The sequence below is a fragment of the Apium graveolens genome, chromosome 11 (assembly GCF_009905375.1).
Source record: "Apium graveolens cultivar Ventura chromosome 11, ASM990537v1, whole genome shotgun sequence".
In the NCBI taxonomy this organism is placed as follows: Eukaryota; Viridiplantae; Streptophyta; class Magnoliopsida; order Apiales; family Apiaceae; genus Apium; species Apium graveolens.
In genome coordinates, this window is record NC_133657.1 from 133,347,649 (window position 1) to 133,373,726 (window position 26,078).

The window sequence follows — 26,078 nt, forward strand, 5'->3', positions numbered from 1 at the left end:
TCCCCTAGGATACCATAGTCCCAAGTTTGGTGTTCCCTTTAAGTATCTGAAATCCTTTTCACATCCATCAAATGTGATTCCTTGGGATTGGCTTGAAATCTAGCACACAGACATGTTACAAAAAAATGTGTTAGGAATATATTGTGTACTTGATGATAACTTGAACAAAACACTTAGTAGATTTTATTTAAGTGAAATTGTAGCTTTCAACAGATGATCATTTCAACATCTGTTGAAAGAGTAGCTTATATAATAATAAGACTAGTAGCACATTTCTGCATACCTAAGTAACTTAGTGAACTAGATGTTGTAGAATGTTTAAGTCATCATTGACTACTAGATTGATATGCAAGATAGGGTGGTTAATTGTGAATATTATATGCCTTGTAATCTTGTATAAATGAAATGGAGTCAAATGGCAAGAAGACAGTCTCAACGGATGATTCACAAAGTTTCAACAGATGATCAACATAAGTCTCGACAGATGATCAATCTGAGTTTCAACGGATGATCAACCAAAGTTTTAACTGATGATCAGATTCAAAAGAGCAGTTGATAGTGACTTGATAGCCACATGAGTTGGTTGTATATAAATGGAATGTGGCAACCTAATTCAGGTTTTAGAGAACAAAAGAAGCATTTCCATTTCCATGCTAAACAGAAGATATTCAAAGATGCTGGAAAGAGAAGTGTAGCAACATGTAATTAGACTAGAAATAGTTTTTCTTAATATCTTGTATTTTTATCATGTAACTTGTGATATATAAACCAAGGGTAGCAAGTTGAAAAGTATCCAAGTAAGAAAGCATTTTACCATAGAAATAGATAAGGCAAAATCTGTAAGAATTTCTCTGTTCTTGTTTTTTAACTTGTTAGCAGCTGTTTACATTTTGTAACACGGAGTTCTCTACTTAATATATATCTATGGTGGAAAAGTTCAATCCACCAGAAAGTTTTTAATTACTTGTATATAAATGCTTTGTGTTTTGATTTCTATTTAACTCTCATTCCGCACTATTGCAAAATCAAACACAGTTATTTATTTGCAGAAGAACTGTTCTTAAAATTTAAAAGAAGCCAGAATTCCATTCAACCCCCCTTCTGTAATTCTTGTTTAGATTGTTTGGGAATAACAATTGGTATTAGATCCAGCTCTTGAAGAACAAAGAGTTTAAAGATCACAACAACTAACAAGATGAGCAGAAAAGATGTTGGAGTAAGATTCTATTTCTGGACAAAGATAACTATCACCATTGGAAGGTGAAAATACACCTGTATCTCCTATCTCAAGATGAAGCATATGTGGACTGCATTGAGAAAGGTCCACATGTCCCTATAAGAGATGCTACAGGAAATGAACCATCTTTCCCAAAACCTAGAGCAGAATGGTCTGATCCTGATATTGAACAAGTTCATAAGGATAAAAAGGCCATGAACATCTTGTTTAATGGTGTTGATGGTGACATGTTTGACAACATCATAAACTGCAAAACTGCTAAGGATGACTGGGACATAATTCAAGTTATATATGATGGAACTGAACAGGTAAGGGAAAATAAAATACAACTCTTGATTCAGCAATATGAGCATTTCCACAGTGAAGAAAGTGAATTACTCACTAACATTTTCAATAGATTTCAAAAATTACTGAATGCTCTAAAACTGCATGGAAGGATCTATCAAACAAAAGATTCAAACCTCATATTCCTTAGATCTCTGCCAAAAGAATGAAAGCCTAAGACAGTCTCATTGAGAAATTCTCAAGATTACAAGGAATTCACCTTGGATAGACTGTATGAGATTCTAAATACTTATGAGCTTGAAATAGAGCAAGATGAGAAGATGGAGAAAGGAAGAAAGAATGGAGGATCCATTGCATTAGTTGTTGAGCAAGAAAAGGAGAAGGAGACAAAGGTTGAAGCTGTTGAATCTGCATCAAACCATAGAGTTTGTAAAGGAAAGGGAAAAGGGCTAGTAGATGAACATGAAGACAATCTTAGTCAGGATGTCATGGATGACATAGATGAACAACTTGCTTTTCTATCCAAGAGATTTTCAAAGCTCAAATTCAAGAAGAATTTTGGAGCAGCCAAGTCAAACAGAAACATGGTTGATAAGTCCAAATTCAAATATTTCAAGTGTGGCTTGGCAGGTCATTTTGCTAGTGAATGTAGAAAGTCTGATTCTGGAAAAAAGAAGTTTGAGTATGTTGATTACAAACAAAAATACTTTGAGTTGCTCAAATAAAAGGAAAGGGCATTCATCACACAAGAAAATGACTGGGCTATAGATGGATTAGAAGAGGATGAAGACACAAGCTATGTGAATCTAGCACTTATGGCCAAATCAGAGGAAACATAGGTCAGTTCATCCAGTAATCAGGTAATCACCACTAACCTAGCACATTTATCTAAAGCTGAGTGTAATGATGCTATAAATGACATGTCCACTGAATTATACCATCTGCGTGTCACATTCAAGTCGCTCACTAAAGAAAACCCCAAACTTAAATAGAACAATTTATTTTTAAGTGAAAGAAATAATGTGCTAGAGACTCAATTTGTTGAGTTTGAAAAATTAAAGATAGAATGCAAGATTGCTAAAGATGAACTAACTAAATCCTTAAAGAAAGAGGAGATTTTAAGAAAGCAGCTTGAACGAGAACAAGAAGTAATTAAGGCATGTAAATCATCTAGAGATGTCCATGCTCAAATCACTAAAGTTCAAGGTATAGAATCCTTTTGTGATGAAGCCTGGAAAAAGAACAAGGAGAAACTAGATTCTAATTTTGTAGAAGGACTTTCTACAGATGTGGATTCAACAGATGATGAATATCATCCGTCGAAAGATCTAAAGAATCATCCGTCGAGTGAGAAAAAAGCCTATTAGCAAAGCCAAACTAGCTAAGCTAAATGAGAAATATGGATCAGTTTCTAATAAGAACTTTGTTCCAGGAGAAACAAGTAAAGTGAACAAGAACAAGAGAGTCAATGTAGGGCATCTGTCTATCAAGCAATTGAATGACCGATCGGAGAAAATTGAAGTAAAAGTAGAATCTAAAAGGAAAAACAATATAAATGGGAAAGTAGGAATTAACAAACGTAACAACTACACACCTGATAAATATGCACCAAGAAAAATATGTGTTAAGTGAGGTAGTGTTAATCACTTGTTTGTTAATTATAAACTTGATATGCCTACTTCCATGTCCGCACCACCTTCATTTCCCAGCATGCCTGTAAATCTAATGCCTGCACATAATTTGAATGCACAGTTTGCTAATATGCCATTTACACAAAATCCTTACTATGCTGCATTTAGTATGCCACAAATGCCATTTAGTATGCCATACTCGAATAACATGTTTGCACAGAATATGCCTTTCCATGTTAATCAGCATGTGCATGATAATTCTGCAATGATGAATGGTTTTAAGGATTCTACTCTATGGGCTAAGGATGAACTTCAAATTCCTAAGTCAAATGAGGACAAGCCTAAGAAACCTAAGAAAAAGGCTAACAAAACAGGACCCAAGGAAACTTGGTTACCAAAATCAACTTGATTTGATTTTATTGTGTACAGGGAAACATAAAAAGTCTTTGGTATTGGGATAGTGGGTGCTCAAGGCACATGACTGGAGATTCTACCCTGCTCACTGAGTTCAAGGAAAGAGCTGGCCCAAGTATCACTTTTGGAGATGACAACAAGGGTTATACTATGTGATATGGCTTGATTTCAAAGGATAATGTCATCATTGAAGAAGTTGCCCTAGTGGATGGACTCAAGCACAATTTATTGAGTATCATCCAGATTTGTGACAAGGGCAACTCGGTAATATTTAATTCTGAAGCCTGTGTTGTGACTAACAAGAGAAGAAACAAAGTAGTTCTCATAGGAGTAAGAAAAGGGAATGTGTACTTAGCTGATTTCAACTCATCAAATGCAGAATCTGTCACTTGTCTATTCAGCAAGGCAAGTCAAGATGAAAGTTGGCTATGGCACAAGAAGCTGTCTAACCTTAACTACTGTGAATGAGCTAGTCAAGAAAAACTTGGTAAGAGGTATTCCTCAAGTGGAATTCTCAAAGGATGGATTGTGTGATGCATGTCAGAAAGGAAAGAAAATCAAGGCATCATTCAGAAAGAAGCTTGATTCAACAATTGAAGAACCTTTGCAACTATTGCACATGGATTTATTTAGACCAGTTAATATATTGTCAATCTCAAGAAAAAGATATTGCCTAGTAATTGTGGATGATTTCTCAAAGTTCGCTTGGATATATTTTCTAAAATCTAAAGATGGAGCTAGTGAAATCATCATCAATCACATTAGGCAAGTCAACAATCATCATGATTTCAAAGTAAGAAGAATCAGGAGTGACAATGAAACTGAGTTCAAGAATTCTATGATGAGATCATTTTGTGAAGAGAATGGGATCATGCATGAATTCTCAGCAGCAAGAACCCCACAACAAAATGGTGTGGTGGAAAGGAAAAACAGATCTCTTATTGAAGCTGCAGGGACAATGCTAGAAGAATCATTTTTGGGCTGAAGCTGTACATACTGCATGCTACACTCAGAATATTTCTTTAGTTAATCAAGCAAAATGCATGACACCCTACCAATTTTTCAAGAATAAGAATCCAACACTAAATTTCTTCATGTCTTTGGCTATAAATGCTATATCTTAAGGAATCAAACTAATCGGCATGGGAAGTTTGATGACAAAGCAGATGAAGGCATTTTTGTTGGATATACAGTTGGAAAAGCATATAGAGTCTATAATCTTAGAACAAATTTTTTTATGGAATATGTTCATGTTGTGTTTGATGATAAAAAGATTGAAGGACTGCAAGATGGAGATTTCCATAAAAGACTCAAATTTGACAATGTTGAGATAATTTGTGAAGATAGTGATGAAAGTGATCAAGAACAAATATCTAAGGCAAATGCAGAAAAGTCTACAACCAATGAAGCACACAACTCAACATCCATCCAAAGACCAAGTGCATCATCCGTTGGTAGACAATCTGTATCATCTTTCGAAAGGAAAAACTCAACATCCGTTGAACAATCAATATTTTTGAGGGACAATATAGATCACAATCAGAAAGGAACCCAACTACAAGTCAAAGATCCATTAACTCAGGGGGAGTTTCTTCTATCAAAACTCTGTCACACATCAAGACAATAATGAGGCCTCTTCATCTAGAGCTAATCTACCTCAAAAGAGAAAATGGACTAGAGATCACCCATTTGAACTGATCATTGGTGATGCATCTTCAAGAGTGAAAACAAGAAAAATAACTCAAGAGTAATGTCTATATAGCAGCTTTCTATCTCAGGAAGAGCCTAAAAAGGTAGAGGATGCTCTGTTGGATCCTGATTGGGGTTTAGCTATGCATGAGGAGCTAAACCAATTTGAAAGGAATAAAGTGTGAAAGCTGTTACCCAAGCCTAAAGGAAAGAATCCTATTGACACTAAGTGGTTATTCAGAAACAAGATGGATAAAAATGGCATAGTAGTCAGGAACAAAGCTAGATTGGTTGCTAAGGGCTATTGTCAACAAGAAGGAATTGGTTTTGATTAAACCTTTGCTCATGTTGCAAGACTTGAAGCCATCAGAATCTTCTTAGCCTATGCAGCCCATGCCAATTTCAAGGTCTATTAAATGGATGTCAAAAGTGCTTTTCTAAATGGAGACTTGGAGGACGAAGTCTATGTTAGTCAGCCTCCTGGTTTTGAAGATCCAAATTTCCCAGAATATGTCTACTACCTCTTGAAAGCACTTTATGAATTGAAGCAAGCACCTAGAGCCTGGTATGATACTTTGTCAAAGTTTCTCTTAGAAAATCACTTCACAAGAGGTACTGACATTAATTGAAGAGAGTGTTTACAACTTTTGAGAGCTACTACAATGGAAATGAAAACTAGATCTAAAAATTGAAAAGAGAGGCTACTACTAAATTTAGGGTAAACTAAGATAAAACTAAGGTGTTGAATACAAGGGGGAAGGAGCGTATTTATAGCTAAAAGGTAGGGTTTAGGGTAGAGTTGGTTGAATCTTGGTCATTCAAGTGTGAGGAGTGTTTTGTTGATCTTGACCATTGATTGTAGCCGACTCCTATTTCCTTTTCCTTTTTTTTCTTTTCTTCTTTTTCTTCTTCCACTTTTTCCCTTCTTGCAATTTCCTTTTCTTTTTCTCTTTTTCTGCTTTTTGTACAAAATACCTATAAAAGCTACTAATTAAATTATTAAATTCGGGAGCAAACAATAAATAGGTATGAATTAATGCAAAATTATGAGATTATCAAATGTCCCCATACCTATCTTTTGCTCGTCCTCGAGTAAAATCAAAAATAAAAATGCTAACTAAGAAAAATCCTATGCTCCTTTTCATAGGCGTGACGGGAAATTTTAGGTTTACCAACCCGTTAAACCCATGGACGATCTCCATAGGAGGAGTGTTGTCTCCTAAAGGTTTACAGAAGATATACCCATAAAATATTTGAGACAATATAACAAGTATCTACCTTAATTTTACTCTAATGTTCATTGGCGTTAACAAGAAGATACTATAAATAAAATACATGCCTTAAAGACACTCATAATAATAGCCAAGATGTAGGTGACTCAAATCTGCTTATGTTGACTTAAATTTTTTTACAAAAGATCCCAAGGTGTGTAGTGAATTTAAGGCCTTTGATGGATTTAAATGTCTAAGAACATTTTCTCTTTTTCAACTAATATTGAACTGACCCATTCTCTATCAAAACAAGTATCTAGCCAAACTTCACAAAATTATTCTTTTCTTTTTTTTCCAATTGACTTTATGATGTCTGTTTTCTTAGGCTTTCTATGTTACCCATGTAGCGAGCTTTAGGTCAGTGACTCCCAAATCAGATGGTTTTAGGGCACTAGGTTTTGAAATTCCCCAACGAACTTAATAACTCGAGTAACAAAGGCTACAAAACAAGACTAGTCAATTTTACTTGTGCCTATTATCTAAAGATTTTTGTTTATAAGAACAATGGGTATTGAAGTAGTTTATTCATCTTTTTTTCTACTTTTTTTTTGCTTTTTTCAACTTTTTTTTCTTTCTTTTTTTCTTTTCGCAAAGGCTTGATTTGACATTGTTTCAACATGTGGGTTCTCTCTTAAGTATCGAATAATATCCCTAAACAATCTCTCCAAAAAAGGTCTTGTGCAAAAGTGCCGTCTTGGAATCTAGAGTGAAAACTATTCAACACAAGTTTCAAAAAGACACCTTACTTAACTACGTTTAAATAATCTAAAAGGCACTATACATTTAAGTTTTTGAAAACATGTTAACACCAACTACTATTAAAGTTCAAGAGAGAGTAAAACAACTAAGCTAAAAATATCTCTAATTTTTTGAATTTTTTGATTTTTCAATTTTTTTTTGAATTTTCTGTTTTTTAAGAATTACACTACAACCCTCCCCCATACCTAAATCATGCATTGTCCTCAATGTATGCAAAAGAGAGAAATAAGCAAGGAGAATGATGAGAATATACCTGATAAGGGATGAAGAGAGTTAAAACTACCTACTGAAAGAGACTTACTTGATCATGGGTCAATGAGGTGGATGACCTCTTCCTCGGAATCGACTGGCAACTCTAAAAATGGTTTGAGACGTTGTCCATTAACTTTGAATATTTCACCATTTTTAAAATTTTCAATTTCAATAGCACCATGAGGAGAAACTACTTTAACAATGTAAGGTCCCTCCCAATTAGATCTCAATTTTCCGGGAAACAAATGAAGCCGAGAATTGTACAAAAGAACCTTTTGACCGGGAGAAAAGGATTTTCTCAAAATTGATTTATCATGAAAAACTTTGGTTCTTTCTTTATAGATTTTAGCATTTTCATAAGCATCATTTCTCATTTCCTCTATCTCAGACAATTGCAACTTCCTATGACTACCGGCAGTGGGTAAATCAAAATTAAACTCCCTAATGGCCCACAAGGCTCGATGTTCAAGTTCAACCGGCAAATGACAAGCTTTACCAAACACAAGCCGATAAGGAGACATACCCAAGATAGTCTTAAACGCGGTCCTATAGGCCCATAAAGCATCTATCAACTTAGTTGACCAATCCTTCCTATTGGAGTTGACATTCTTTTTTAAAATCTGTTTGATTTGCCTATTTGAGACTTCAACTTGACCACTAGTTTGAGGATGATAAGGGGTGGCCAATTTATGAGTGATCGAGTACTTTTTTAAGAGAGACTCAAAATGATGGTTCTTGAAATGTTTGCCTTGATCACTAATGATAGCTCTAGGTGTACCAAATCGAGAAAAGATATTCTCTTTTAAAAATTTAAGAACAACCTTATTATCATTAGACTTAGTTGGAATGGCCCCGACCCATATAGACATATAATCGACCACTAAGAGAATGTAGAGGTTGCCAAATGAACAAGGAAATGGGCCCATAAAATCTATCCCCCAAACATCGAAAATTTCGATAATTAGGATCAGATTCATTGGCATCATATTACGTCTTGTGATCTTTCCTAAGTGTTGACACCTACTACAAGTGGCACAGAATTCCGCGGAATTCTTAAACAAACTAGGCTAATAGAAACCACTTTGGAGTATCTTAGCCGTCGTCTTTTTGGCACTAAAATGACCTCCACAAGCTTGATCATGACAAAAGGAAATGACACTTCTAAACTCGTGATTTGGGACACACCTTATAATGATTTGATCCGGGAAATATTTGAAGAGATAAGGGTCATCCCAAAAGAAGTATTTGACTTGTGAAAAGAATTTGGATTTATCTTGCTTAGACCAATGAGTCGGAATGTTGCCAGTGACAAGGTAATTAACAATGTCGGTAAACCAAGGGAGGGTAGAGATAGAAAGAAGGTGTTAATCCAAAAAATATTCATTCAAAGGCAAGTCAACGGTTGACTCTACTACCAATCGAGAGAGATGATCGGCAATGACGTTTTCAGACCCCTTCTTATCCCTAATTTCTAGGTCAAATTCTTGAAGCAACCACCTAATCAAATGAGCTTTTGAGTCCTTTTTCGAGAAAAGATATCGAAGGGCGGCATGATCAGTGTAAACAATGATTTTCGAACCAATAAATAAGATCTAAACTTCTCGAGGGTAAATACTACGGCTAAAAGCTCTTTTTCGGTGGTTGAGTAATTAAGTTGGGCATCATTTAAGGTCTTGCTAGCGTAGTATATGACATGAGGTATCTTATTGATTCGTTACCCTAAAACTGCCCCAACTGCATAGTCGGAGGCATCACACATCAACTCAAAAGGCTCATTCCAATCGGGAGATTTAATTATCGGGGACGAAGTCAATTCTTTCTTAAGGTGTTCAAACGATTGTAAAAAATCACTATTGAACTCGAATTTGACATCTTTGGAAAGAAGATTGGTCAAGGGTCTTGCCTTTTTACTAAAATCCTTAATGAAATGCCTATAAAAATCCGCATGTCCTAAAAATGAACGAATTGGTTTGACCGATTTTGGTGGAGGGAGACTAGCAATGAGATCAATTTTAGCTTTATCAACTTCAATTCCCTTATACGAGATTTTATGACCAAGGACGATTCCTTCTTTAACCATAAAATGACATTTTTCCTAATTAAGAATGAGGTTCATTTTTTTACACCTTTTCAAAACTAAGTCAAGATGGTTTAAACATTGATGAAAAGAAGAACCAAAGATGAAAAAATCATCTATAAAAATTTCTAGGAATTCACCTACCATATCGGAAAATATGCTCATCATGCATCATTGAAATATAGCAGGGGCCGTGGTCAAACCAAAAGCTAGACGACGATAAGCGAACGTTCCGAAAGGACATGTGAACGTAGTCTTTTCTTGATCTTCGGGAGCAATATGGATTTGAAAATATCCGGAAAAACCATCTAGAAAACAATAGTAGGAATGACCCGCTAACCTTTCTAACATTTGATCGATGAATGGTAAAGGAAAATGATCTTTTCTAGTGGCAGAATTGAGTTTCCTATAATTTATACACACTCTCCAACTAGATTGAACACGAGTGGGAACTTGCTCGTCATTCTCGTTGGTCACTACAGTAATACCCGATTTCTTAGGTACTACTTGAATCGGACTCACCCACGAGCTATCCGATATGGGAAAGATGATCCCATTATTTAAGAACTTAAGAATTTCCTTCCTAACAACTTCCATCAAAGTTGGGTTCAACCTCCTTTGTGGCTCCCTAACTGGTTTAGCATTATCAACTAAGTGAATTCTATGTTGGACAATTGCCGGACTAATTCCTTTAATATCAGAAATACTCCAATCTATGGCTTCTTTTTTCTCTCTAAGCACACTTAAAAGTTCCTCTTCTTGAGATTCATTAGGACCAAGAAACATGTACTTAAGAGTGTTAGGAAGAGGTTTGAGTTCTAATTCTGGTGGACTTGGCTCAACTGGTTCACTAGCTTGATAAAGGGACAAAGGAGGTGGTTCAAGCTCTTGGTTAGTTATAGGAATGGTGGACTCTAACATTTCATTGACCTTATTAGTGTAATCGGAATCAACCCAATTTTGACCAAAATGATTTAAGCAAAAGTCAAGAGCATCATCGACACTCATGGTTTCATGATCAAGCATTTTATCAATTAAATTAATCTCCATGTGTTGGTCAAAATAGTCATTGGATTGGTTCCCGACATAAAAAATATTAAGATCAATGGTCACATTTCCAAATGTTAGTTTCATTAAACCGTTCCTACAATTAATCAAGGCATTGGAAGTGGCTAGAAAAGGTCTTCCTAGAATGATTAGAATTTGATTTTTAGGATTTTTGACCGGTTCAGTTTCTAGGACCACAAAATCAATGGGAAAAACAAAATCACCAACCTTAATCAACACATCTTCAATTATTCCCTTAGGAATTTTGACAGAACGGTCGGCTAATTGAAGTGTGACATTGGTCTTTTGAAGCTCACCTAGACCGAGTTCTTGGTAGACAGAATATGGAAGAAGATTCACACTAGCACCTAAGTCAAGTAAAGCTTTGTCAACAAAAGTGTTTCCTATGACACAAGAAATAGTAGGACAACCGGGGTCCTTATATTTCATGGGAATTTCATTCGAGAGAATTGAACTAACTTGAGATGTCAAAAAGCCTTTCTTAGGAACATGAGTGGTTCATTTATGAGTACACAACTCTTTTAGAAACTTAGTATATGAAGGAATTTGTTGAATGGCATCTAAAAGAGGAAGGTTGACCTTGACTTGCTTGAAAACTTCTAAGATCTTCTCTACTTGAGCCGATTGTTTGTTCGAAATAAGTCGTTGAGGATACGGAGCTTTTGGCTTAAAGACTCTTTCGTTAGACACATCGGGGCTAGGTTTCGAAGGTGGTGCAATCAGATGAGGTGTTTCGCTAGATTCGAAATCCTCGGGTTGCTTTGAGTGATCTAGACTCGGACTCAAAGGTGAGGGATTAGGTTCCGAACTCGAATTCTCTTCTTCGTTCACACCAACTCGATTTCTCACTTGATTTCCCGACCGTAGAGAGATGACGGCATTCATATCATGAGGTTTTTGATTAAGCGGGAATTTAGGATTTACCTCGGGTTGACTTGGAAACTTATTCTTCTCGTGCTCAAAAATCGTGTTGGCTAATTGACTCATTTGAACCTCTAACTTAGATATAGCTTGGGCATTGGAATTCAATAATTGCCTATCTTGGGTCATGGTTTGCATGAAGGCTTGAGATTGAGTCAAATTAGTTTGAGATTTTAGCAAAGCCTCGATACTCTTTTTTAAGGAATTAAGTCTCTTATCCGAATCATTAAACCCGGGAGGATTCAAGGGTGCTTGAATTAGGTTTGGATGAGGATTTTGACTAGAAGTGGGGTAAGAGTTCGGATTGGGGCTTTTGGAAAGTGGGTTGAGGAGATTGGTAGTTTTGGCCTTGGGTCCATGAGAAATTCGAGTAGTTCTTCCACCCGGGATTGTATGTGGGTGCGAAAGGGTCATTCCTAGGTCTAGGTTGAAACATAGCATTCACTTGCTTAAACTCTTGAAATTTTGAGGTCCATGATTATGAGAGTTATAGTTCGCACACATAGACGCTTGGGAAGGGGCATTAGTGGTTTCTAAAGCTTCTAATCTTCTAGTGAGAGTAGCTAACTTTGCTTTGGTTGCTATAGAATTACCAACTAAATGCAAGCCTTTGTTAGCTAATGAACCGAGTGTTTCATTATGCTTACTATGCTCCCTATTCGATTCCCTAGTAGACTCCCACAACATGGTCTTCTCTACTAGTTCCTCAAAAAACTCCCAACCCTGATCCTCGTATTTTTCCATGAATTTGCCTTGACAAATAGAATCTAACAACGCGGTTGTAGAACTATCTAAGGCCTTGTAAACAATCTTACAAAGTCTCCACTTTTCTATTCCATGGTGGGGACATTGGGACAATTTTTTTTTAAATCTATCAAAATATTTCCAAAAAGACTCGTTTTCCTTTTGATGAAATTTATTAATCTCATTTGTAAGTCTCGTAGTCTTATGGTTTGGAAAATAATTTTTTAGAAAAATGACTACGAATCCCTCCCAAGTTGAAATAGAATTAACCGGTAGGCTAACCATTTTTTAGCATTTTCTTTAGGAGCGAAATGGATTACTCTAAGCTTAATGGAATCCTCGGTCAATTGTTGGATTTTTTGTAAAGCACAAACCTCCTCAAATTCATGAATAAAAAGATACGGATCCTCACCTTCACTCCCGGTAAATTTAGGTAACATGCTAATATGATGACCTTTAATTTCAAAATTGTTACCATTAACCGGTGGAAGAGTAATACAAGAAGGTTGGGCCGAACGGGCGGGGTAACAATGATCCTTAAGAGAAACTGCCATGTTCACTACGGGTTCAAGAATTTCTATGGGTTCGGATTCCGATGAGGAAGTACGCTCAATTGGTCTCACTAAGCTAGAGGAATTATCTCTAATCCACGTAGTACGCATAAACAGGATATGAATCAAGTAGCAAATAAGTGCAAGAATTTAAAACACGCAAAAGAAAGGGTGTAAAATCGAAAGAAAAATTCTAAATCTATGGTTCCCTAAAAAACTCTAGACTTGCTCCTAACAAAAAGATATTACTAAAATTCACAAAACTAAAAGTATTCTTTCTGATTGTCCAGGTAGGTGCAAGCATTGCCAAGAGGCTAAACACCAGCCTAGTCACCAATCTAAATGGCCAGGTAAGCTTTCGATAGCCTAGACACCAAAGAATGAATACTTAGAGATTTGATCGTTCCAGGTTTTCTTCCTAGTTGAGCGCGAAGTCCTAGGGGCTAATGTCTACTTAATTTTATTAACAAGGCTATGGTATGGAAAATTATGGATTTAATGGTTGTGGGCCAAGGAAAAAGTGATGAAATCCCTCTCTTTATCTTGTGATGAGGTTTTACCCTTAAAATTTATTTAAATGATGCAACACACAACGAGATATAAAAGCGATAAACAATTATGGATGCTTTAAACTACGTGTCCTAACTAAAGAAAAGAAGAGATTTAACGTACCTTGGGTCCTCCAACAATCACCACAATTTATAAGTGTAATTCCCTAACAATACAACAAGAATTACAGAAGGGGGGTTGAATGTAATTCTGGATACTTTTTGAGATTAATCAAAAATGGTTCTAACTTAATAATATATAAGTGTTTGATTTGCAAAGTGCGGAATGAAGAGTTAGATAAATCAAAACACAAGTAATAAAAATACAAGTCTTTAAAAATTTTCTGGTGGATTTGAATGTATCAACTAGAGATATATATATATCAAGAGAACTCTGTGAAGCTTGAATAGCTCACAGCTACTTACAAATATGAACAACTAAACTTACAGAAAAATGCTACAGTATAGCTTACAATTATTTCTCTGAGAATGTATTTTCTTAGTCTTCTTGTTGTTGTTCTATTTGCTACTCTTGGTTTATATATCACCAAGATTACACAGTAATAAGACAAGATAATAAAACAAAACCTATCAAGTCTAATACCATGCTACTTCACTACTCTATTCCAGCATCTTTGAATATCTTCATAATAGAATGGAAATGGTAATGCTTCTTTGTTCTCAAAAACCCAACTGAATAGGCTGCCACATTCCTTTTGCAAACACTCGACGCATGTGACTGTGTTGTAACTGTTAACAGATGTTTGAATTGATCATCCGTCGGGTACATGATTATCATCCGTCGGGTTGCCTTGTTGATCAATCGTCGGGTAGCTTTGTTGATTATCCGTCGGGTAGCTATTTGACACTTGACTTCATTTCATTTATGCAGAATTACAAGACATCTTATATTTACAATTAATCAACCTATTTTGCATATCTAATTAAAGTCAATATGACTTATATGCTACTACAGAATCTATACAAAGGTGTTTGTAGAAATGTGCTACATGACTTATTATTACATAAGTTACTCACTCGATGGATGTCAAATCATCATCCGTCGGGACTATATTGAGTCATCCGCCGAGACTATATTTGATCATCTGTCGAGTGCTACATTTTTCACTAAGTTGAATCTACTAAGGTGTTTTGTTAATGTAATCATCAAGTTCACAACATATTCCCAATAATCTCCCCCAATTTATGTCTACTATAATTGTAGCCATAAATTAAGAGAAACTTGATGATAACAAAACACTCTAAAAATACAGATTTAAAAAGTAGTAGATAAAACTAAAAAGTGTTGCATTAGTTACTGAAATAATTTACAAGACAAAGTGTACAAAGATTCGCTCACAATCATTTTCAAGGTGCTCCTCTAGTCTGAGCAGATTTATCTATTTCCTTGATTGTCTGGATTTCTTCTCAAGGCTCCTGTTGTTTTCTTCTATCTGATTATGGAGCTGTGTGTGGAATTCAAGTTCATCAGATTCTGAAAGATCCAGCATTCCTTGCATTTTCAAAAGAGTCTCATTGCTAGAGATGCTCAACTGGTCCTCTAATCTGAAGAATCTTCTAACTCCCTTATCATCGATGAATTCTATCAACCAGTAGGGCCTTAGATGCACTCTACTCACTATGTAAGGAATAGTTAAAGTCTTTGGGAGTGCATCTTTGGCTCTAATACTCCTCAGTTCTTCAATCTTCTTTAGAACTAATATTCTAGTTGTCATATTGAATCAGTACAGATTGGCTCTCTCGAAGAATCCTGTGAAGTGGCCATTGTATCTCTTTTCCTCCCCTGTACTTGAATACTAACCTTTCAGGTAGATTCCTGTAAGCATCAATTCCTCTAACTTCTTCCAGTTCATCTAGATAGAGGTTTAGATCAGAGAATTCCTTGATGTCACAGATGTACATGATATCTCCCTTGTTGACCTTGGTTTGAACTTTGGTTAGGGACTTGGATCTAAGAGTTGAGGGCTTCACTTTCTTGACTGCTCTAGTTCTTGTCTTCTTTGGCTTCATGAAATGAGGTAGATTGAGTTCAGGAATTGGTAGACTATCCCACCCTATTGGCTCATCCTTTGGAATGATAGGTTCACCATGGAAATTCTTGGATAGATTTATCTTGAATTCTTCATGTGCCACAGAGGGCATGGATGTTTGAGTTATTGTAGAAGTAGACTTTTTGGGAAACTGATCTTCCAATCCTTCTTCATCAAAGTTCACCTTTATCTTGGAGTGAAGTTTGTATGTAAATCTTCTTTTCTGCTATGATTCTTCTTGTATTTTCAGATCCTTAGATCCAGTGGTTTCAGATGGTTGTTCAGGAATTTGTTGTGTGGGTTTCACAGCTTGCAACTTGGCCAAGATAGTAGCTTGCTCCTTATTTTATCTGAGCTTTTTAGCATCTAGAGCAACTTGCTTCTTTTCTTGCTTCAATCTTGCCTTTTCTTCCCTTTTTGCTTCAACAAATTGAGGGTGTCCATCCACCGCACAAATTTCCTTACCATTTCTGAAAACCTTGGCAATTCTTCTTTTCAATGCTGAATCAGCTGGATCCTTGTAGAATGCAATAGATCTTGACAACAGTTTCTTCTCATCAGGCTTTGGTGTCTCATACACTGTGTCCAAAGGGTTCTTTAGTAAAGATTTTGGGTAGTTCACCTTTGGCTTCATGATTAGATCTACCTTTGGGTATTTGATGCAGGATGTCTGGCCTTTTTCCAGATAGTTCATGCTCATATCATTGACAGAAATTTTCCTGACTTGTGAGTGATGAATAACTGATTTTTCTGGCTTCTTTGCTAGACCAATCTTCTGTTGAATATCCTCATCAATTTTCTCCCAGTTTATTGGACTAAACTGCTTCTTCTCAGCTGCTCTCAAGGTGGCTGCTACTTCATTAATTAGATCAATGCTATCTTTAGTTGGTGGCTTTGTGAAAGCAATTGTTGGCACAATTGCTTTACTCACTTGAATGTTGAGCACTTTTTGCTCCCCCTCACTCTTAGAATCTCTTTCTCCCCCTTTTTGTTATCATCAAGCTGAGTAGAGGAGGAGGTCTGTGCAGCCACCAGTTTCTGAAGCAAGTCTGTTTATTGAGCTTGGTGTAGATGGATTGCTGTAAGAGAAGCTTCTATAGCAATCATTCTTTTGTCCAAAGAATCCACCTTGGTTGCAAGATCAGAGTTTTTCCTGAGCTGTCTTTTGATGTCTATCATTGTTATCTCTGGAAGTCTAGCTTCCAACTTGTCAGACATTTCTTTCTTAAGTTGATCAATTTCATTTTTGATGAGGGGGACATTTTGACTTTGTTGGTAACCTGATATTTGCTATAGTTGGAGAGATGCAAGGTGTGCTTGCAGAAGCTTCTTGGTGCTACCATTTGTGGATGATTGAAGTGCAGACTGTGTTTGGCTGATAAGTTGGATGAGTGTTGTCTTGAAATAGTGTTCATCACACTGCTTTGAAAATGCCCAAGATGGCATGCCTGATCTTGAACTAGGGCCTACTTCTCCCCTTATATCCAATGACTCTTCTTTACTATCTCCACCCTCACCTCCAAAGAATTCTTCTGAACTAGTAGTCTCATAATCAACATCACCAGCTGTGGAAGGCAAAGCTGTGATGGCATCCTTAGCTCTTTGCATGGACTGTGTGGTGTGCACCAAGTTAAGCATCCTTTCTATATTGTCATTGTCCTGTCCAGCTAAAAGTTGATATGCTGGAACAGGGTGAGTAAATGTCTCAGCATCTAAGGAGGTAGAATCTATAACAGCTTGAGTTTGCTGAGATAGTCCCTCCCTGTCTGCATCCTGGACATTCATTAACTCACTTACAATGACATCCACCCTTATGTCTCCTGTACCTGCATTTCTCTCATTATCTCTCTTTTCTTGCATCAAGGTCTCACCTTGGCTCCCCACCCTCACACCCTCACCTTCACCATCTAAGGTGGGACTCCTCACACTCATTTTTGCTAGTTCTGAAGAAAAGGACTGCATTGGATCACTCTTTTCCTCTCCTTTTTCCTGAAAGCAACCCAGACTCTCAATCATGTCACTACCTTCCCTCAATCCTAATAGTGATTGCACAATTACTAAGTCATCTACACTTGTAACTATAGTTGAACTTTGGAGTTGTACAAAGACACCCGACGGATGAGAAATATCCATCGGGGTAGTAATTTGACTATCCGACGGATGACTGCTGTTAGGCACATCCGTCGGGATACAATCACTACTCGACGGATGGACAATATCCATCGAGTGAGTAGAAATGAATGAGTTTGGAGTGGAGACTATTGTGGACTCTGTGCAGATTGATGAAAATTTTGGCACAGATGTCTCAACAGTCTCAGAAAGAAATAACAAGTGAGCCAACAAATCATCTAGAAGTTGATGCTCACTTGGATGGATTTTTGGCTTCTCCAACAGAGTTAAAGATGGAGAATATGGTTGTGATGTTTGAATCATGTCAACATCCAAAGATTGTGTGGGAGAATTTGGGGTTGAGGTGTTTCAATTTGTACAGATTTTGGCTATGATTCCATATTTGTTGGAGCCACATCAATTTGACTTTGAGATGGTGTAGTGACTGGGTCTTTAACTCCAGTTTGCACTGTGTGTGTACCTTGTGCATCCCCAAGGGTTTTAGATTTCTTCTCTCTTGTGTAGGTTTGTGGTGAACTTGTGTCCCTACCCCTTTTGTTCTGTGCTCCTGGTTGAGAGCTTGTTTCACTAGTTACATCCTTTTGGGAGGATGAAACTAGAATTGAGCTTTTATCCTTATTAACAACCACATTTTATTGGGAAACTGTGGTGTGGCTTGGTTTGGGTACACTAAGCTCACCATCCTTATCCTTAGGGCTTATTTGATTTTCAATCTGCCCCTCACCTGTCTTACCCACCTTCACACTCCCCTCTTTGTGTTTAGTGGATTTTACAACTGGCATATTTTGAGAGAAACCAGAGGGGGCTTTCTTTGTCTTTGGTTTTGAAACTTTGGTTTTGGTAGCTTGGGTAGGCATCTGTCTGGTCATTGACACAGATGCCACTGCTACACTAGAAGGCAAAGAAATGGTTATGGTTGGAAGAGTAGAGACAGTTTCCTCACTTACCTGAGGTGCCTCAATTACTGGAAAGTAGAAGAGTGGCACCTCTTTGTGGTGATCTGCTCTGTTGTGATCTGCAATAATTCTTCTTTCTTGAACCCAACAGTCTAACTTGTTGATTGGGTTCTCAAGCATAATATCCTGAGAGAGGTGGTTAGAAAGCATCATGAAAAATCTAGCATAATAAACATTCTTACCCCTCTTATTAATCTCCCCTAACTTAAACCCCAACTCAAACAAGATTAGATCACTAAAATTGAAGTATTTATCAGTTACTAGCATGTAGAGCATATTGAGCATGGAGATATTAATAGAATCAAAATTGCTAATTTTACCAGAAAATACTTTAGTAACTACATCACACAGATAACTCCATTCTTTCCTAAGACCCAATCTCCTAATTTCACTTAATTTAGAGATGGTGAGTGCATAACCCATGGATTTTAACATGTTAACAATATCAGTGTCTATGTGTGGAGTAGTGACAGTATTATCAGGAATCTTAAAGCATGCTTTAACAATGTCGCTATTAACACATAATTCATTACCTTTAATAGTGAAAGTGATGGTCTTGTCAGTTGAGTTGTACACTGCAGTCGTCCATATTTCCTCCACAACCTCACAGTAGATAGTGGGAGACTCCAGCATGGCATATTTGAGCTTACAACCTTACACAAAATCCATCATTTTATGGTAGTCGCCAGACTGTTGAATCCCCTTGTTCACTAGAGCCATGAAATTGTTCTCTCATAGATAAAGCCAGTTTGAGACATGATTTTGACGAATGGTGCCATTGTTAGAGAGTAAAAATTACAGAGAGAGAGGGTAATTGCTTTTGAGAAAGAGAGAAGTTAGTGCAGATGAATTGAGAATGATAAAAGAAAAGAAATGAAAATGAATTTAGCTTTTATACTATCTCAAAAATAACTGTCAAAAATAATTAAGTAAAATAAAGTGACCAATAAAAATTGCCCAAAATAGCCGTTTAAAAATAAACTGTAAAAATTCCATCACTTATCCATCGTGTTATGCTTACAAACTGTAAGTATACTCGATGGATAATGTTCAGAAAATCAACGGCTAGGAATGAGACAATTCGACGGATGAGGATAAATCAGTTATCCGTCGAGATATAAAAATTCCAGAAAAATATTTGATTTTATTAACAAATTGCATTTCGACAGATGATCAAACTCGATGGATAATAATCATCCGTCGGGATGTAAATTTTGACTTAGCCAAAATTTCATCCAACACTGAAAAATAAATTAAATTTCTGGCTACTTTACAACTTGCAAAATATCTGAAAAGATTCAAGAAAAATTAAGCATACCTAACTCACTTACCAACCTTGAAAATGTGGATTCATCCATTGGCTTGGTAAATATATCTGCAAGTTGTGTTTTACTTGGAACAAAATATAGTTCCACAGTACCATTCATTACATGTTCCCTTATGAAGTGGTACTTGATATCTATAAGCTTTGTTCTTGAATGCTGTACTGGATTCTCAGTGATGGCAATTGCACTTGTGTTATCACAGAAAATAAGAATTCTTTCCACTTGCAGACCATAGTCTAGAAATTGGTTTTTCATCCACAAAATTTGTGCACAACAACTGCCAGCAGCAATATATTCAGCTTCAGCTGTAGAAGTGGAAACTGAATTTTGCTTTTTACTGAACCAGGACACAAGCTTGTTTTCTAGAAATTGACAAGTTCCTGCAGTACTTTTTCTATCAATTCTACAACCTGCATAATCTGTATCTGAATAACCAGTTAGAACAAAACCTGAATCTCTAGGTTACCAAATGCCAAGTTTTGGTGTACCTTTGAGATATCTGAAAATTCTCTTAATAGAAATTAAATGAGATTCTCTAGGATCAGCCTGAAATCTAGCACAAAGACATGTAGCAAACATTATATTTGGCCTACTAGCTGTTAAGTATAGAAGTGAGCCAACCATGCCTCTATAACTTGAAATATCCACAGGCTTTTGAGTAGTGTTTAATTCAAGTTTAGTTGCAGTGGCCATGGGAGTTTTTGCAGATGTGCAATCTATTAGTTCAAACTTCTTTAAAAGATCATAAATGTATTTAGTTTGACTAATGAATATTCCATCACTAACTTGGTTAACTTGCAAACCAAGAAAGTAAGTTAGTTCTCCCATCATGCTCAATTCATACTTACTTTGCATCAATTTCGCAAATGTTTTGCAAAGTTTTTCATCTATAGAGCCAAAAATAATATCATCTACATTAATTTGAACAAGTATGCTAGAGCCATTAACATTTCTAAAGAATAAAGTTTTGTCTACAGTACCTCTAGTGAAGTGATTCTCTAAAAGAAACTTTGATAAAGTGTCATACTAGGCTTTAAGTGCTTGCTTCAATCCATAGAGTGCTTTTAAAAGATAATATACATGATCAGGTAGATTTGGATCTTCAAAACCAGGAGGCTGACTGACATAGACTTCCTCCTCCAGATCTCCATTTAGAAAAGCACTCTTGACATCCATTTGATAGACTTTGAAATTGGCATTGGCTGCATAGGCTAAGAAAATTCTGATGGCTTCAAGTCTTGCAACAAGAGCAAAGTTTTCATCAAAATCTATTCCTTCTTGTTGATAGTAGCCCTTAGCAACCAATCTAGCTTTGTTCCTGACTACTATACCATTATCATCCATCTTGTTTCTGAATACCCATTTGGTGTCTATTGGATTCTTTTTTTTAGGCTTAGGTACCAGCTTCCAAACATTGTTCCTTTCAAATTGGTTTAGCTCCTCCTGCATTGCTAAAATCCAATCAGGATCCAACAAAGCTTTTTCTACCTTCTTTGGTTCTTCCTTAGATAGGAAACTGCTATATAGACATTCTTCTTGAGTTGCTCTCCTTGTTTGAACTCTAGAAGATACATCACCAATAATGAGCTCAAAGGGGTGATCCTTTGTCCATTTTCTTTATTGAGGTAAATTAGCTCTAAATGAAGAGGCCCCATTGTTGTCTTGATGTGTGATTGAGTTTTGATTATTAGAAACTCCCCCTGAGTTTGTAAATCTATGATTTGAGAAAGAGGGACTTTTTGTAAGTGATCTTTTCTGACTTTTAGCTTCTTTTGATGACCCGACGGATGGTGAATTTTGAGTTTCGACGGATGAAGCTGATTATCTCTCGATGGATGATGCAGGTTGTCTGCCGATGGATGAAGCATTTTGTAACTCGATGGATGTTGAGTTATTAGCTTCCTTTATTGTAGATTTTTCTGCACTAACCATCTCCACATTGTCAAATTTGAGGCTATCATGGTAATCTCCATCTTGCAGTCCTTCAATCTTTTTATCATCAAACACAACATGTATTGATTCCATAACAATGTTGGTTCTCAGATTGTAGACTCTGTATGCTTTACCAACAACATATCCAACAAACTTCCCATTCTGATCAGTTTAATTTCTCAAGATATAACATTTGCAGCCAAAGACATGAAGAAAATTTAGAGTTGGCTTCTTGTTCTTGAACAATTGGTAGGGAGTCATGCATTTTGCTTGATTAACCAAAGAAATATTCTGAGTGTAGCATGCAGTATTTACAGCTTCAGCCCAGAAGTATGTTGGTAACTTTGATTCTTCAAGCATTGTCCTTGCAGCTTCAATAAGTGATCTGTTCTTTCTTTCTACTACTCCATTTTGTTGTGGAGTTCTTGTTACTGAAAACTCATGCATAATCCCATTCTCTTCACAAAATGCTCTCATGTGAAAATTCTTGAACTCAGTTCCATTGTCACTCTTGATTCTTCTAACTTTGAAATTAGGATGATTGTTGACTTGCCTTATGTGACTGATGATGATTTAACTAGCCTCATCTTTAGACTTAAGGAAATATGTCCAAGAGAACTTTGAGAAATCATCTACAATTACTAGGAAAAATCTTTTCCTTGAGATGGACAACACATTGACTGGTCCAAACAAATCCATGTGTACCAATTGCAAAGGTTCTTCAATTGTTGAATCAAGCTTCTTTCTGAATGATGTTTTGATTTGTTTACCCTTTTGGCAAGCATCACACAGTCCATCCTTAGAAAATTCCACTTGAGGAATACCTCTAACCAGTTTTTTCTTTACAAGTTCATTCATGGTCTTGAAGTTTAGATGAGATAGCTTCTTGTGCCATAGCCAACTTTCATCTTGACTTGCTTTACTAAGAAGACAAGTAACAGATTCCGCATTTGATGAGTTGAAGTCAGCTAGGTACACATTTCCTTTCTCACTCCAGTGAGAACCACTTTGTTGCTCCTCTTGTTTGTCACAACACAGGCTTCTATATTGAAGGTTACTGAATTACCTTTATCACAAAGCTGGCTGATACTCAGCAAATTGTGCTTGAGATCATCCACTTAGGCAACCTCCTCAATGATGACATTATCTTTTGAAATCAAGCCATATCCCACAATATAACCCTTGCTGTCATCTCCAAAAGTAATACTTGGGCCAGCTCTTTCCTTGAACTCTGTGAGCAGGGTAGAATCTCCAGTCATGTGTCTTGAACAACCACTATCTAAGTACCACAGATTCTTTCTGTTTCCCTGCACATATTAAAATCAAATCAAGTTGATTTTGGTACCCAAGTTTGCTTGGGTCCTTCCTTGTTAGCTTTCTTCTTTTGTTTTATAGGTTTTGTCTCATTTGACTTGGGGATATCAGATTCATCCATAGTCATATGAGTTGCTTTGAAACCATTCATTAAAACAGAAGTATCATGCACATTTTGATTAACAGGAAATGGCATGCTATTTGCAAACATGTTATTCCAGTAGGGCATGCTAAATGGCATTTGAGGCATACTAAATGCAGCATAATAAGGATTAGGTGCAAATGGCATATTAGCAAACTGTGCATTCATATTCTGTGTAGACATAGCATTTATAGGCATAGAAGGCATATCACTCATGTTGGGAAAAGAAGGTGGTACAGTCATGAAAGTAGGCATGGCAAATTTGCAATTAACAGACAGATGATTAACACTACCAACACTACCACACTTAACACAGATTTTTCTAGGAGCATACTTATCAGATGTGTAGTTGTTATGTTTGTTAATCCCTACTTTCCCATTTCTATTGTTTTTCTTTTTAGCCTCTGTTTTAACCTCAATCTTATCTAGTCTGCCATTCAATTGCTTGATGGACAGATGACCAACATTCACTTTCTTCTCCTTCTTCACTTGACTAGATTCTTCTGAAATAAAGTTTTTGGAAACTGATCCATATTTTTCATTTAACTTGGAAAGTTTGGCTTTACTCACAGGTTTGCTTACAGCCGACGGATGAGGATTTATGTCACTTGATGGATAACCTTTTTGATTATCCGACGGATGACTCTCATCATCCGTCGAGTCTACATCTGTTAGAAATCCTTCAACCAAATTAGATTCTAGCTTCTCTTTACTCTTTTTCCAGGCTTCATCACAGAAGGACTCAATACCTTGAACTTAAGTGATTTGAGCATGAACATCTCTAGATAATTTCCATGCCTTAATCACCTCTTGTTCTCGATCAAGCTTCTTCTTCAAAGTTCTTCTTTCTTCAAGGACTCAGTTAATTCCTCCTTAGCAATCTTACATTCTATTTTCAATTTTTTAAATTCAATAAATTGAGACTCTAACACATTATTCCTCTCACTTAAAAACAAATTGTTTTCTTTGATTTTAGTATTTTCCTTAGTGAGGGACTTAAGTGTAACACACAAATGATATAATTCTATAGACATGTCATTTATTGCATCATTACACTCAGCTTTAGATAAATGTGCAAGCTTAGTGGTGATTACCTGATTACTTGAAGAACTTGTCTCTGTTTTATCATACTTGGCCATTAGGACTAGATTGACATAGCTGACATCTTCATCCTCATCCAGAACATCTGCTGCCCAGTCACTTTCTTGTGTAATAAAAGCCCTTTCCTTTTGTTTGAGCAACTCAAAATACTTCTGTTTATAATCCACAGGCTCAAACATTTTCTTGCTGGAATCTGACGTTCTACATTCACTGGCAAAGTGCCCTGCCAAGCCACATTTGAAACATTTGAATTTTGATTTATCCACCATGTTTCTATTTGGCTTAGCTGCTCCAAAGTTCTTCTTGAACTTGAGCTTGTCAAATGTTCTGGAAAGAAATGCAAGATGTTCATCAATATCATCCATATCATCTTGGCTCAAAGAATCTTCATTTTCTGCTACCAGCCCCTTTTCCTTGTTTTCACAGACTTTTGAAGTAGACTCAACAACTTCTATCTTCATATCCTTCTCTTTCTCTAACTCAGCAACCAGTGCAATGGACCCTCCTTTCTTTCTCCCTTTCTCCATTCTTTCATCTTGCTCTATTTCAAGCTCATAAGTCTTTAGAATGCCATACAGTCTCTCTAGTGTAAACTCCTTGTATTCTTGTGAATTTCTCAAAGAGATTGTCATTGGTTTCCATTCTTTTGGAAGGGATCTCAGGAATTTGAGGTTAGAATCTTTGGTTTGGTAGACTCTTCCATGCAGCTTCAGAGCATTTAGTAGCTTTTGAAATCTACTAAAGATATCAGTGAGAGTTTCACCTTCTTCACAGTAGAAATGCTCATATTGCTGAATTAGTAACTGCATCTTGTTTTCTCTAACTTGTTCAGTGCCATCACAAATTATTTGAATGGTGTCCCAAACCTCCTTGGTTGTCTTGCAATTGATGATGTTGTCAAACATGTCACCATCAACTCCATTGAATAAAATATTAATGGCCTTCTTATCTTTCCTGACTTGTTCAATATCAGGATTTGACCATTCATGCCTTGGCTTGGGAACTGATGGCTCATTTCCAGTTGCAGCTCTCATTGGTACATGAGGACCTCTCTCTATGCAATCCACATAGGCCTCATCTTGAGAAAGTAAATGAAGATGCATCTTTACCTTCTAGTGATGGTAATTATCAGTGTCCAGATAAGGAATCTTGACTCCAACATCCTTCTTGTTCATCTTGTTGTTTGTTATGATCTTTAAACTCTTTGTACTTCAAGAGCTTGCTCTAATACCAATTGTTATTCCCTAACAATACAACAAGAATTACAGAAGGGGGGGGGGTTGAATGTAATTCTGGCTACTTTTTGAGATTATTAAAAAATGGTTCTAACTTAATAATATATAAGTGTTTAATTTGCAAAGTGCGGAATGAAGAGTTAGTTAAATCAAAACACAAGTAATAAAAACATAAGTCTTTAAAAACTTTATGTTGGATTTAAATGTATCCACCAGATATATATATATATATATATCAAGAGAACCCTGTGAAGCTTGAATAGGTCACAGTTGCTTACAAATATGAACAACTAAACTTACAGAGAAATGCTACAGGATACATCTTACAATTGTTTCTCTGAGAATGTATTTGCTTAGTCTTCTTGTTGTTGTTGTTCTATTTGCTACTCTTGGTTTATATATCACCAAGATTACATAGTAATAAGACAAGATAATAAAACAAAAC

General features: G+C 36.4%; 1 non-coding gene and 1 pseudogene across 1 annotated transcript; one reads left to right on the forward strand and one right to left on the reverse strand.

The window, feature by feature from the left end:
- Positions 1-7,469: 7,469 nt before the first annotated feature.
- LOC141695892 (uncharacterized) lies at positions 7,470-12,018 on the reverse strand (annotated as a pseudogene).
- A 418-nt stretch (positions 12,019-12,436) lies between these two features.
- LOC141698969 (small nucleolar RNA R71) lies at positions 12,437-12,543 on the forward strand. The gene has a single exon (XR_012565463.1). It is a non-coding gene; the product is annotated as a small nucleolar RNA R71 (small nucleolar RNA).
- The last annotated feature ends 13,535 nt before the right edge of the window (positions 12,544-26,078 follow it).